Source organism: Lipotes vexillifer, unplaced genomic scaffold (assembly GCF_000442215.2).
Source record: "Lipotes vexillifer unplaced genomic scaffold, Lipotes_vexillifer_v1.1 scaffold863, whole genome shotgun sequence".
Classification (NCBI taxonomy): domain Eukaryota; kingdom Metazoa; phylum Chordata; class Mammalia; order Artiodactyla; family Lipotidae; genus Lipotes; species Lipotes vexillifer.
In genome coordinates, this window is record NW_006788168.1 from 3,001,403 (window position 1) to 3,013,852 (window position 12,450).

The following is a 12,450-nucleotide window of genomic DNA, read 5'->3' on the forward strand; positions in this document are numbered from 1 at the left end:
TTTCAGGGACATGATTCTTGTTCCAACCATGACATCTGGGCCATTAATCCTCTCTAGGTTAAATATCCAGTTAGGCACATTGTGTGATTCAGAATTTTCTCTTTCTTTTTTCAGATCTCAGGTTTAATTAATATATCACGAGCACCTACTACGTTCAAGAATTTACTCTAGGTGTTGGGAAGATAAAGAGGAATAAGGCTTTCTCTGACCTCAGGTGGGCTGTGGGTGGGAGAGAGACATATGATGGATCCTTTCAATGTGATTGCTCAGTTCTTCCTCTCCAAGGAAGGTCTCAAACGCAAATGCTTCTGGGAGCCAGGCCCATCTTGGGGATGAGTGGACAGGCCTGTGGGGAACCATGACACATGGAGATCATGTGCTCAGTGGTTCCTGGGGGCAGTGACTCAGTTCCAGAGGCTGCTGGACCAGAACGTAGGCCCAAAGGCCCAACATTGCCAGGACCTCCCATCTCTGAAAGGCAGTCTGCGATCTGCATTTTTATGTGAAATATCCTAGTTTTTCAATGTTGGAAACTCTACAGGCCAACCCCAAATACATCTGCAAGCCAGGTCTGCGTTGGAGTGACCCATTGGCTCACCTTGTGGTGCAGAGAATGACGGAAAGACGGGAAACTTTGCTAGTCTTTTCACTTTTAGGCATTTGTCCAAGATCTTCCTCTTTTTTTTTTTTTTTTTTTTTTTGTGGTCCGCAGGCCTCTTACTGTTGTGGCCTCTCCCGTTGCGGAGCACAGGCTCTGGACGCGCAGGCTCAGCGGCCATGGCTCACGGGCCCAGCCGCTCCGCAGCATGTGGGATCTTCCCGGACCGGGGCACAAACCCGCGTCCCCTGCATCGGCAGGCAGACTCTCAATCACTGCGCCACCAGGAAAGCCCCAAGGTCTTCCTCTTTGATGGATTTTAGTCTCTCATGAAGAAAAACCTTTGCAATAGAACAGTCCAAAGGCTTAAACGAGATGCTTCTTAAGTGACGAGTTGCTGGGTACTTAGATGGATTTGACTAGATGCTGGGAGACGGTGGGGGTGGCCTACTTTAGAAGGTTCTCCAGGGAAAACACTGGGCAGAAGGAGGTAGACAAAGCCATGTGACACACCAGCAAGGGTGTGTTGAGCTCATAGAGGTGGGAGCAGAGCAGCTGGGGCAGGGCTGAGCCACCACATTGGTGCAGCCAGCCTGGCCCTAGGGGCTGGCCTGGAACTGAGCCCCTGCACATTGGTGCAGCCTGGCCCTAGGGGCTGGCCTGGAACTGAGCCCCTGCGGTTGTTACTGACCCGCCAGAGCTTCTGTGTGGTCCAAACAGGGCCCGGGGTCTGTGGCTGTGCAGATCTGTGCTGTGTCCCGTGTAACCACCAGGCACGTGTGGCTACTGAAACTTGAAATCACTAAAATGAAATGAAAAATTCAGCTCTTCGTTAGACTTGTCACGTGAAGTGTTCAGTGGCCACAGGTGGCACGTGGCCCCCGTATTGCAGAGCGCAGGGAACATTTCACAGCGTTGCAGAAAGTTCTGCTGGACGGTGCTGATCTATAGCTTTTCACACTCATTCCTTCCACATGTGTCTTTACTGAGATAACCTGACTTGCCTCTCTTTTTTGCCATTGGAAAGAGTCTCCCCAGTACCGTGACTTAAAGGTCACCCCAAACCTCATGTTCTATGAGAAGGATAGGTGTATTTGGTACGAGGTTTCTGTCTGAGACCTGGCCTCAAGGCAGTCCTCCCCTCCACCTTGACGTCCCTACCACCTGCCCTGTATTTATTTTTTTTAATTAAAAAATTGTAGCAAAACACATAAAATTTACCATCTTAACAATTTCTAAGTGTGCAGTTCAGCAGTATTAAGTACATTCACATGATTGTGCAACCATCACCACTATCCATTCCAGAGCTTTTTCATCTTCCCAAATGGAAACTCCATACCCACTAAACAGTAGCTCCCCATTCCCCTCCCCCGACCCCCTGGCTACTGCCATTCTATTTTCTATCTCTTTGAATTTGTTCCAGGTCCCTCATATAAGTGGAATCACACAGTATTTGTCCTTCCGTGACTGGCTTATTTGCATATCATAAAGTCTTCAAGGTTGATCCATGGTGTAGCTCATGTCAGGATTTCCTCCCTTTTTAAGGCTGAATAATATTCCATGTCATGGATATACCACATTTTGTTTATCCATTGGCTATTGTGAATAATGCTGCAGTGAACATGGGAGTGCAGGAGTCTCTTCAGGACACTGCTTTCAGTGTCTTTGGATATAAACGTACCCAGAAGTGGGATTGCTGGATAATATAGTAATTCTATGCTCCTCCAGAAATGGAGAAATGTGAGACAAGGCAGGCAAATGATCTAAAAGTTTGTCTTCTTTGTAGGTGAAAATAAATTTCTGCAGACATTTTTTTCCTAGGAAAATCTTTTCTCTACTTGATCTCCAGGAGGTCGGGACTCCTGGGAGGTGACGGGGAGAACTGACTCCTGAAAAATAAGCCCAAGGCCAGCAGTTAAGATCACAGTTCTTGGCCCAGGGCCCATGGACTTGAACAGCAGCCATATGGAGAATCTAGTTTTAGACTTTTGTAGTTATAATTCTCTGGTCATGCCCTGGCCTTTGATAAAGTCTCAAATGTTACAGTCCGTTATTAACTGACACTGGGGGGAATTAAGAGTAGCCAGGTTTGGGGTGAAGTTAAGGCAACAGCAGCTGCCTGGAGAGTAGGTTTTGGGGCAGCAAGAAGGGTAGAGAGGTCGTTTAGGGCCCTCCTAGAACCAGATGGTGGTTGGGATGGCAAGGGACAACCAGGACAAGTTTGTGGCACAAGTGGGCAGTCCCTGAGGATTCCCAAGGAGATCTGGGGAAGGGAACTTGGTGAAAGGTGTGCTTTCCTGCAGTGAAGAACAGTGAGGCTCCTGCTGGGATGGTTTGGGTATAAGAAGGAAGTATAGTCATTCTTCCATATCTTTGGGGTATTGGTGGATATCAACCCCCCTGGATACTCAAGTCTCTTATATGAAATGGGGTAGTATTTGCATATAACGTACTGACAACATCCACATACTTCAAATCATCTCTAGGTTACCTACAGTACCTGATACGATGTCAATGTGACGTAAAGAGCTGCTGGTGTGTTCAAAGTTTGCTTTCTGGAACTTTCTGAAATTTTTTTCTCTGTGAATATTTTTGATCTGCGATTGGTTGAATCCGCAGATGTGGAACCCGTAGATACAGAGGGCTGACTGTATGACACTGTTTTGTGGTCACAGGCTGGTTAGGTCTGAGTCATGGGTCTCACGTCCCTCCCATGGTCACCCTTTGGTCACTCACACGGTCATACCATGTTCTGTGGCACTCGATCTTCCCCTCTGCAAGTTCTAGCTTTCTGTGGCTTGGGCACCCCAAGGGTGGGAGTGGCAGTCACTTGGCCGGCCCTGAAGTGCACCCACTGAATATGTCGGCTGTGTGTGGCAGCACGTTCTTGGAGATCCTGCAGGAGAAAGAGAAGGGAGAGACCCCAGGGGCGCAGGCAAGGCTGGAAAAAAACTAAGAGAAGGTAAAAAAGGAGAGGTTATAAAGAGGGCTTTCATTCATTTCTTTGTTGGTATTAAAAACGCTTTAGGAAAGGTTGAATTCATTGCCAAATCTTCATTCTGCTCTGAGCCTGGGCTCTCTCACCTCCAAATGAAAGGGTTAAGTCAGATCAGCTATTTTCCGTCTGTCCTTCTCTAGGTTCTGGGGTTCTGAGAAGTTCCCTGGGGGCCTCGAAGGCGGAAGCTGAGCAAGTCTTTAACTGGAGGAACTTTACTCTCCTGAGTTTCATGAAAGGCTCCCCAGCTGAGAAAGGCTTGCAAACCAGGCACCAGAGGCCCTCTGGGCTCATCACGGGACCACATTGCTTCTAGTGCACCATGAATTAATGTGTATGTTTTCTAAATGTTAAAATTACCGCATGAATAACAAAATTATTTTATATATATGATCTATGAATTGATTTGTAAAATGATATTTAAAAACCATTAACAAACATTTGAAGATAACCTGCAATGTGGCTTCCCTTTTTTAGTATTACTTTCCTGCTTCTTCTCTGTGCCAGGGGTACCCAAGACCACCCCAGGTTCTGTGATTCCCTAAGAGGACTCACGGGACTCAGCATAGTCATACTCATGGCTATGGTTTATTTCAGTGAAAGGATACAAAGCAAACTTGGCAAAAGGAAAAGGTGCATGGAGTGAAGTCTGCGGGAAACCAGGTGCCAGCTTCCAAGAGTCCTCTCCCGGCGGAGTCACACGGGATGCACTTAATTCCTCCAGCAAAAAGTCGTGACAACACGTGTGAAATGGCACCTGTCAGGGAAGGTCATTAGAGACCCAGAGTCCAGGGTTTTCATTGGGGCTGGTCATGTAGGCCCCTTTGACTGGTATGTTCCCAAATTCCAGACCCCCAGAAGGAAAGCATAAACCATGTTGACTGTATAACTGATTCAGGCATAATGAGCCACTCTTCTCAGGGAATGGTGGGAATCCCCAGAAATCCAAGTTCCCGGATGCCAGCCAGGGACCAACCCTGCAAGCAGGTCTTTCTAAAGATAGCAGTTAAGGGACTTCCCTGGTGGCACAGTGGTTAAGAACATGCCTGCCAATGCAGGAGACACTGGTTCGAGCCCTGGTTTGGGAAGATCTCATATGCCACGGAAAAACTAAGCCCGTGCACCGCAACTACTGAGCCTGTGTGCCACAGTTACCGAAGCCCGTGTGCCTAGAGCCTGTGCTCTGCAACAAAGAGAAGCCACCACAATGAGAAGCCCGTGCACCTCGATGAAGAGTAGCCTCTGCTCGCTGCAACTAGAGAAAGCCCGTGCACAGCAACGAAGACCCAATGCAGCTAATAAATTAACTAATTAATTTAAAAAACCCTCAATAGTTTAAAAAAAGACAGCAGTCAAGCTTTCTTTGTTAACTTTCTGCTGTACGTTCTCCTGCTTTTCTTTCTTATCTCCTCCTTCTTGTTCTTCCTCTTTTAAACAATATATTGGAAGTTGCAAAGAATGGAAGCAGCCCAGGCTTCTCTCCACTTCCGGGAGGCCCTGTCACTGGGTGCATACAGCACTTCTCCTTCTGGGGAAGGATGATTTTGAGGAGGGATGTGGCAGGAAGACTGTGCAGAAGCCTGATGCTGGGGTCTACGGCTGAAGCGATGAGCATACACCATGGCAATGGTAAGGGAATGGAGAGGGGACAATTTTGAAGGCCACCACCAAAGAAGGATGGATGGATACATCTCAGAGGATGGTTTTTGGCTGATTTCCCTCCAAATTCAGCATGCTTCTAGGCTTCTTTGGCCTTAGGTTGATGTGTTCATAAAAGGTCAGTTCTTCCCTCTTCCCCACATAACAACACATACAATCGAATCTTCAACTCAAATAAATATTACTATCCCATTAAATTTTATTCTCTATGTCACAGTTTAATGTCTTCATATAGACACTTTAAACATGGCTACGCATTTGTGTGTACTTAGGAATTAGGAATTAGTGTCTTGCAGAAGAGCTTATCTCATTTATGAGGAAAAATTTAATTTTAATACAACCTTCGTATTCAGAAGCTGACATAAAGGGACAGTGGTGAAAAGGTATTGCTTTCTTTCTATTCCTCATACATTTTTTTTGATCAGTTGATTTTTTCCCGATTAGAAATTACATACATATATATATATATATATATATATATATATATATATATATATATATATATATACACATATATTTTAGGGCCCAAACTTGAAACCAACTCGAGGTATGTAAAGCAGAGAAGCCTCAGTTATAGGGTGGACGAGCTCTTTGCTTTGAACTGGGTAATTATCCTGAGGTCTTAGTTAGGCTTGGTTGGGGTGGGTGTGAGGGACTGATAAGATGTTGGAAAAGCCCAAGTATATGCCTATCGGTGGGTCTTCCTGGTGGGATAACATTCTTCACTGTGAGGATCCTCAGACAAGAGGGGCGGTGTTGAGAGCTGGAAACACCTGGTTTTGATTGCTGAAGCTTGTCTTGTTGGCTGCTTGCAGGAGGTGCTTTCCACCAAAGGCACACCAAGGAGGAGGAAAGGGGAAATGAGAGGGGGAAATAGCATTAAAAGTGTAAATCAAGGGACCCAGTTTCATGAATTATTCAGAATTATGAGAGCGGGGGGGGCGGAAACAAAAACTTCTTTTACGTTTACCTTGTCTTGATCCTTTAGGCTAATTGGTCAGTACAATCACTCCTAATTATTTGGGGGCTTTTGACCCTCTCCCTTCTGTGGAATTAAAGTCTCTCCTTTTCCACATTCCATAAAGTAAAATTACTCTGAGAAACTGATTTTGAGAATTTGAGAAACTGATCAATGTTGCTTTAGATCCGGGTTCTTAACCTTTTTTTTTAAACGTCATGGACCCTTTGCCAGGTGATTGAAATGTTTGCACCCCTTCTCAGTATAATGTCTTTAAGTGCATAAAATGAAAAAAATATACTGAATTACAAAGGAAACCAATTATATTAAACTACATTTATAAAAATATTTTTAAAAACCAAATTTACCACATAGTAATATATGTGCTCCTCTATTAGTGCGTCAGACAAGACGTAGTGGCAGATCTAACACCCACCATGATTCCAAAATAGTAATGTGTAAACAATATTTTGTGATATCTAAAAAAAACTGTATGTGATATGTGATTTTTATTGGTGACAAAGTCATCATTGTTGCTCATACTACTGTGGTCTGTTGCTTACATTCAGAACAGAAGAAAATGCTAAATTTCAGTTAGAAGTGAGTGAAAATAAGAATAAAAAATCTTCTTTTCCGCCAATGTTTGAATCCCCTGAGCTCTGTCTATGGGCCCCTTGAGGGTCCAAGGACCCCAGGTTGAGAACCCTTGCTTTAGAAAATTGTAGATTCTTAGATGTTTAATCCCTGTTTTGATTAAAATATCTGCTTCTTATCTTAGTATTTCTCTAACTGAAGCCCTAAGCAGAGTGTCCTAAACATACATTGTACTCAATATTTATTTACTTTACTTTTACTATTTTATTTTAAAAGACATATATCTTTTACTATGTATCAGGTACTGTTCCAAGTACCCTATGTATGCTAATTAATTGTTTACAACTATTTACCAGTAAAACTGAATATCTACAAAGAATAACTTAGTATTAGCTTGTTACTCAATTGGTTGTGACATCCTTTTCTTGGGGGCTGTTACTCCTTGGCTCTTTTTTACCCTTTGGATTTAACAAACAATCCCAACACTTTCTTCTTTTTTCACCAGTCTGTATGTGTAATTAGGACACAACAAAACTTTATATGTAATTGTATAGCTTTTCACTATTTTCTTTGTGTTATATTCTGCTTGGGATTCATAGTGCTTAAAAAATTTTTTTTAATTGAATGATTCTTTAAATTCTATAGTGCTTCACAATCTTCAAAAGTTTCACAGACATGATTGCATATAATCCCATAATAACCCTTCTTCCCCTCTCCGTTTCCCCTCTCCCCCTCCCTCTTTCCCCTCCCCCTTTCCCTTCCCCCCTTCCCCTTTTTCCTCTCTCCCCCATTCCCTCTCTCCCTTTTCCTCCCTCCCCTCTCCCCGCTTTCCCACTTCCCCCCATAATCACTAGTCTGTTCTCTATATCTGTGAGTCTGCTTTTTTGTTTTATTCACTAGTTTATTGTAATTTTTAGATTTCACATTGATATCATATAGCATTTGTCTTTCTCCGTCTGAGAAAGACACTTAGCATTAACGCCCTCCAAGTCCATCCACGTTGCTGCAAGTGGCATTATTTTATTCTTTTTATGGCTAAGTAGTATTCTATTGTGTGTGTATATACATATATATGTATATATATGTATGTATGTATGTATGTATATATGCCACATCTTCTTTATCCCTTCATCTGCTGATGGACACTTAGGTCATTTCCATACCTTGGCATTTGTAAATAATGCTGCTATGAATATTGGGGTGTGTATATCTTTTTGAATTAATTTTTTTTTTTTTTTTTTTTTTAGTATATATACCCAGGAATGGAGCTGCTAAGTCATATGGTAGTTCTATTTTTAGTTTTTTGAGAAACGTCCATGCTGTTTTCCACAATGGCTGCACCAATTTACATTCCCACCAACAGTGCACATGGGTTCCCTTTTCTCCACATCCTCGCCAGGATTTGTAGTGCTTTTAGTTTTTGGATTCTGTGACTTGATGTTTGTTGATAGTTTTGGAGAATTCTTTGCCATTATCTCTTCCACTATTGCTGCTATCTCTTCCACTATTGCTATTATCGTCCTTTTGGGATTCCAATGACATTGACCTTAACCACCTTACATTGGTGGTTAAATCTTTTTAGGGGACGTATGCCCCATATGTCTTGTATGCTCTTTTTCTGTGTTTCCACCCCTTCTGCCCCCCCTAAACTTGAGGCTAGATGTTTTCTACGGACATATTCCTGTTCACTAGTACCCTCTAGAGCTGTGTACAATCTATCTATCTATAACGTATCTATCGAGTTCCTAACTTCGGTTGTATCTTTTAGTTCGATAATTTCCCTTAGTTTCCTTTTTATTGAGTCCGGTTCTTTGACTAAAGTCTTTTAAAAAAATCACTGCAGTAGAATTGGTTTACGTCTGTCTTTCCTTGAATATTTTACAGCTCTTTAAAAGTTTGTGTCTGGTCATCACGCAGATGAACAGGGTCATAAACGAGCCACCTGTGGGGCTGCTTCTATTGTCTGTTTTTCTCTCTTGGTCCTGAATTTTGTTATGCCCGGGTTACGGAACCAGGTTCCTTTTGCTGGATGCGCAGCAAAAGCCAAAATGCTGAGACGCCGAGGTTCGCAGCAAAGAGAGGGTTTACTCACAGGGCAGCCAACCAAGGAGATGGGAAAACAAGTCTCTGATATACCTTCTGCCGCCTCTCGCTAGGAAAGGGGCTGCAGGTGTTTTGGGATAAAGAACAAAGAAGCAGGGCGCCCTGAGGCTAGGCGAGCGATGGGAGCGTGAGGAAAGGTGATTGGAAAATCCACGTTCTGCGCGGGCGTAGTGAGCTACGGGCCGCCCCACGTTGGAATATGGAGGCTTTAGCACGAGCTGAGGGCAGAGTACTGGGCCCTCTGACGTCACCATGTCACCGGGCGGACGCTCACGCATGCCCAGTTGGAGGGTGGGCGGTCCTACTCAGTCTTGACCGGCTCGCTGGAACAGGACACGGCTGACTCCAAGTTCCTGGAAAACACCTCCAGCAAAACATCTTATTGATTGTTCAGGCCAAGTGCAAGCCATAAAACGACCTTGATTAGCGAAGGTAGGTGAAATGGACGTGATTAATAATTACCCACGGTTTCACCTGATCATCTTTTGATTGCCAGACAGTATGGATAAAATACTGTAGAGACGGGGCTTCCCTGGTGGCGCAGTGGTTGGGCGTCCGCCTGCCGATGCAGGGGACACGGGTTCGTGCCCCGGTCCGGGAAGATCCCACATATGCCGCGGAGCGGCTGGGCCCGTGAGCCATGGCCGCTGAGCCTGCGCGTTCGGAGCCTGTGCTCCGCAGCGGGAGGGGCCACAACAGTGAGAGGCCTGCGTACTGCAAAAGGAAAAAAAACCAAAAAATACTGTAGAGGTTCTGAATGATATTCCCTTCTTCCAAAGAGGATTCACCCATTCCTCTTGGAGGCAGCTAGAGGTGTCATTTTACTTTAATCAGTCAGTGTCCAAACAGATTTCGGGCTGGGCTGCATTCTTTGCAAGGTTCATCCTGCCTCTGGGTCCTCGCAGCACACACAGATCCCACTGACAGCCTGGAGTTCTGTCAGTGCCCCCCTCTTGGTGGATCCCAAACTCGAATCTTTGTCTTCCCAGCACCTGGAGACTTGAAAGCTCCACTGACCTTTCCAGCTGCTTTTAGCTGGGTCTCTGAGCTTCTTGCCTTCACAGTTTAAGAATTATCAAACGACTGGAGGGCAAAACCAGTGCAGAGCCTCAGGTGCACTGCTCTGCTCCTCTCTTCTCTCTGGCATTTTGGCTCCAACTCCACTTTGTGCTTCCCTAGTCCTGAGGGGTTGCCAAAAGCTCTGCAATGATTCTCAGCCTCTAGCTCAAAACTACTTAAAAACCAGCAAATGAAGTGTTGGTTCACTTCTACGAGCTTCCCTTCCCTCTGGATCCTGGCACTTCTGGAGAGTTCAGCAGCTCTCCAGTGTCTGCAAACAGATAATTAGTTTTTGGATTTTTTAAAAATTGTTCAGAGCCAGAGCCGAAAAATTTGCAGTTTAGAAAACGCTTTCTCATAAGTTCCCATTTTTTAATCTTCACAAAAACCCCGTGTGGGAGAAAGGGCACAGGTCACTACCCCTGTTCAACAGGGTGTTTACTAGCTGAGGTGGAGGTCCGGAGAGTCTAGGGGAAGAATCTTTTTACCTAAAGGCAGGGCTGACACCGGAACCCATATCTCTCGGTTCCTAGTATAATATATGCCTTCACGCCATCCTGCCTCTCGTGTGTATTTGTTTGCTAGGGCTGCCACAACAAAATATTGCAGACTGGGGGTCCTCAACAACAGCAATGTATCCCCCGACAGTTCTGGAGGCTAGAAGTCCAAGATCAAGGTCTTGGCAGGGCTGCTTTCTTCCGAAGACTCTCTCCTTGGCTTGTAGATGCTGCCTTCTTGCTGGGTCCTCACACGCTCTTGTGTCTGTGTCCTAATCTCTTTTTGTGATGACACCAGTCATATCAGATTAGGGCATACCAAATAGCTTCATTTTAATTTAATTTCCTCTGTAAAGGCTCTATCTCCAAATAGAGTCGCATTCTGAGGTACTAGGGGTTAGGGCTTCAACATGTGAAATTTTTTGGGTGGCGTGTGGGTAGGAGGCACACATTTCAGCCCATAGCACTATGTAAAAGACTGATGAATGCAATGACCATTTTCTTAAAATTTCTATAAATTAAACGTGTAGGGGTCCTCTTTGTCTCAGCAGGGAGTTCTCAAAGTATGGCACCAGCTCCCCAGCACCAGCAGGAACTGGTTAGAAATGCAAATTCTTGCTCCCCACCCCAGACCCTTCTCAGTTAGAAACTGTGCGATGGACCCAGTAAACCCTTCAGGTGATTCTGACAGAGGCTTGGGATTGAGACCCAGTACCTTAGCAGTTGGGGAAAGGACAGCTATGATGCACAGTTGGTTCAGCTGCATATTCTGGTCGTGTTATTCCCAAGTCCTTTTCTAAAGGATGACTCTCCTGAGATGTCATGTTATGACTGATGGCCAGATCTGTCAGATAGCAGCGTTGAAATCAATGCTCATCTGTCTTGCAGTATCATTCGGCGTTCGAATATCACCTCCTCATTTGAGGATTTATAAAGGAGGCAATTTTCAGGAGAAAGCTTTCTTATTTGAGGAATGAGATTCTTCACTTATCTGGGCCTCAGTTTTATTATCTCTAAAATGAGAAAATCTGGATTCTTTTTCTAGCTCCGACAGTCTGTGTGCATCCATATGAATGACTCAGAGCAACTAGTATCCCGGCAGTGGCAAGTATTATGGTTTTCTGGGATTCCCTGAATGGTCAGACTAAACACCCCAAACTGCAGCAGGCAGAGTGCTTGAGATGAGAATTTCTAGAGATTCTCCAGCTGGGTTTCTGTAAATGAAACGGTGGCCAAAGACAGATTAACAAGAGAAAAAGGAACTGAAGTTTATTAACATTTGCAGTGTGTGCGTGTACACATAGGCGCACCCGGTGATGCAGTGTGCATGTACACATAGGCGCACCCGGTGATGCAGTGTGCATGTACACATAGGCGCACCCGGTGATGCAGTGTGCGTGTACACATAGGCGCACCTGGTGATGCAGTGTGCGTGTACACATAGGCGCACCCGGTGATGCAGTAACCCAAAGGGGAGGTTTCTATGCTAAAACAAAGAAAAAGTGGTTTTGGGCTTCTGGGTGGGAGAGGCAAGTTATGGGAAGGTGACCAGGAAAAGTAAGGTAAACAAGGTTGCTTTTTTTTTTTAAGTTTTTGTAATCAGATTTGTCTCTCTTCTCTTTTTAAAAAATATTTACTTATCTATTTGTCTGCACCGGGTCTTAGTTGTGGCATGCAGGATTTAGTTCCCTGACCAGGGATCGAACCTGGGCCCCCTGCATTGGGAGCCCAGAGTCTTAGCCACTGGACCACCAGGGAAGTCCCCTAAACAAGGTTGTTTAGTGAGGTTTGTTGTGCAGGTTTAAGCCGGTTCCTTCTTCATCGTAAAATTTGATCAGAGTCCTCTTCCTGGTACAGGAGAGGTAGGCATCTTTACAGAAGGAAAATTCCTTCATAAATGTAAATTTCCTTTGCAAAAGGAAAACTATGCCCTGTGTTTAGAGCTTTTTCTGAGTCTGTTAGTTCTCAAGGGCCTTTAGCTCAAAAA

General features: G+C 44.6%; 1 non-coding gene across 1 annotated transcript; it reads right to left on the bottom strand.

The window, feature by feature from the left end:
• Window positions 1-12,148: 12,148 nt before the first annotated feature.
• TRNAG-CCC (transfer RNA glycine (anticodon CCC)) lies at window positions 12,149-12,221 on the bottom strand. Its single transcript has one exon. It is a non-coding gene; the product is annotated as a tRNA-Gly (tRNA).
• Between the last annotated feature and the right edge of the window lie 229 nt (window positions 12,222-12,450).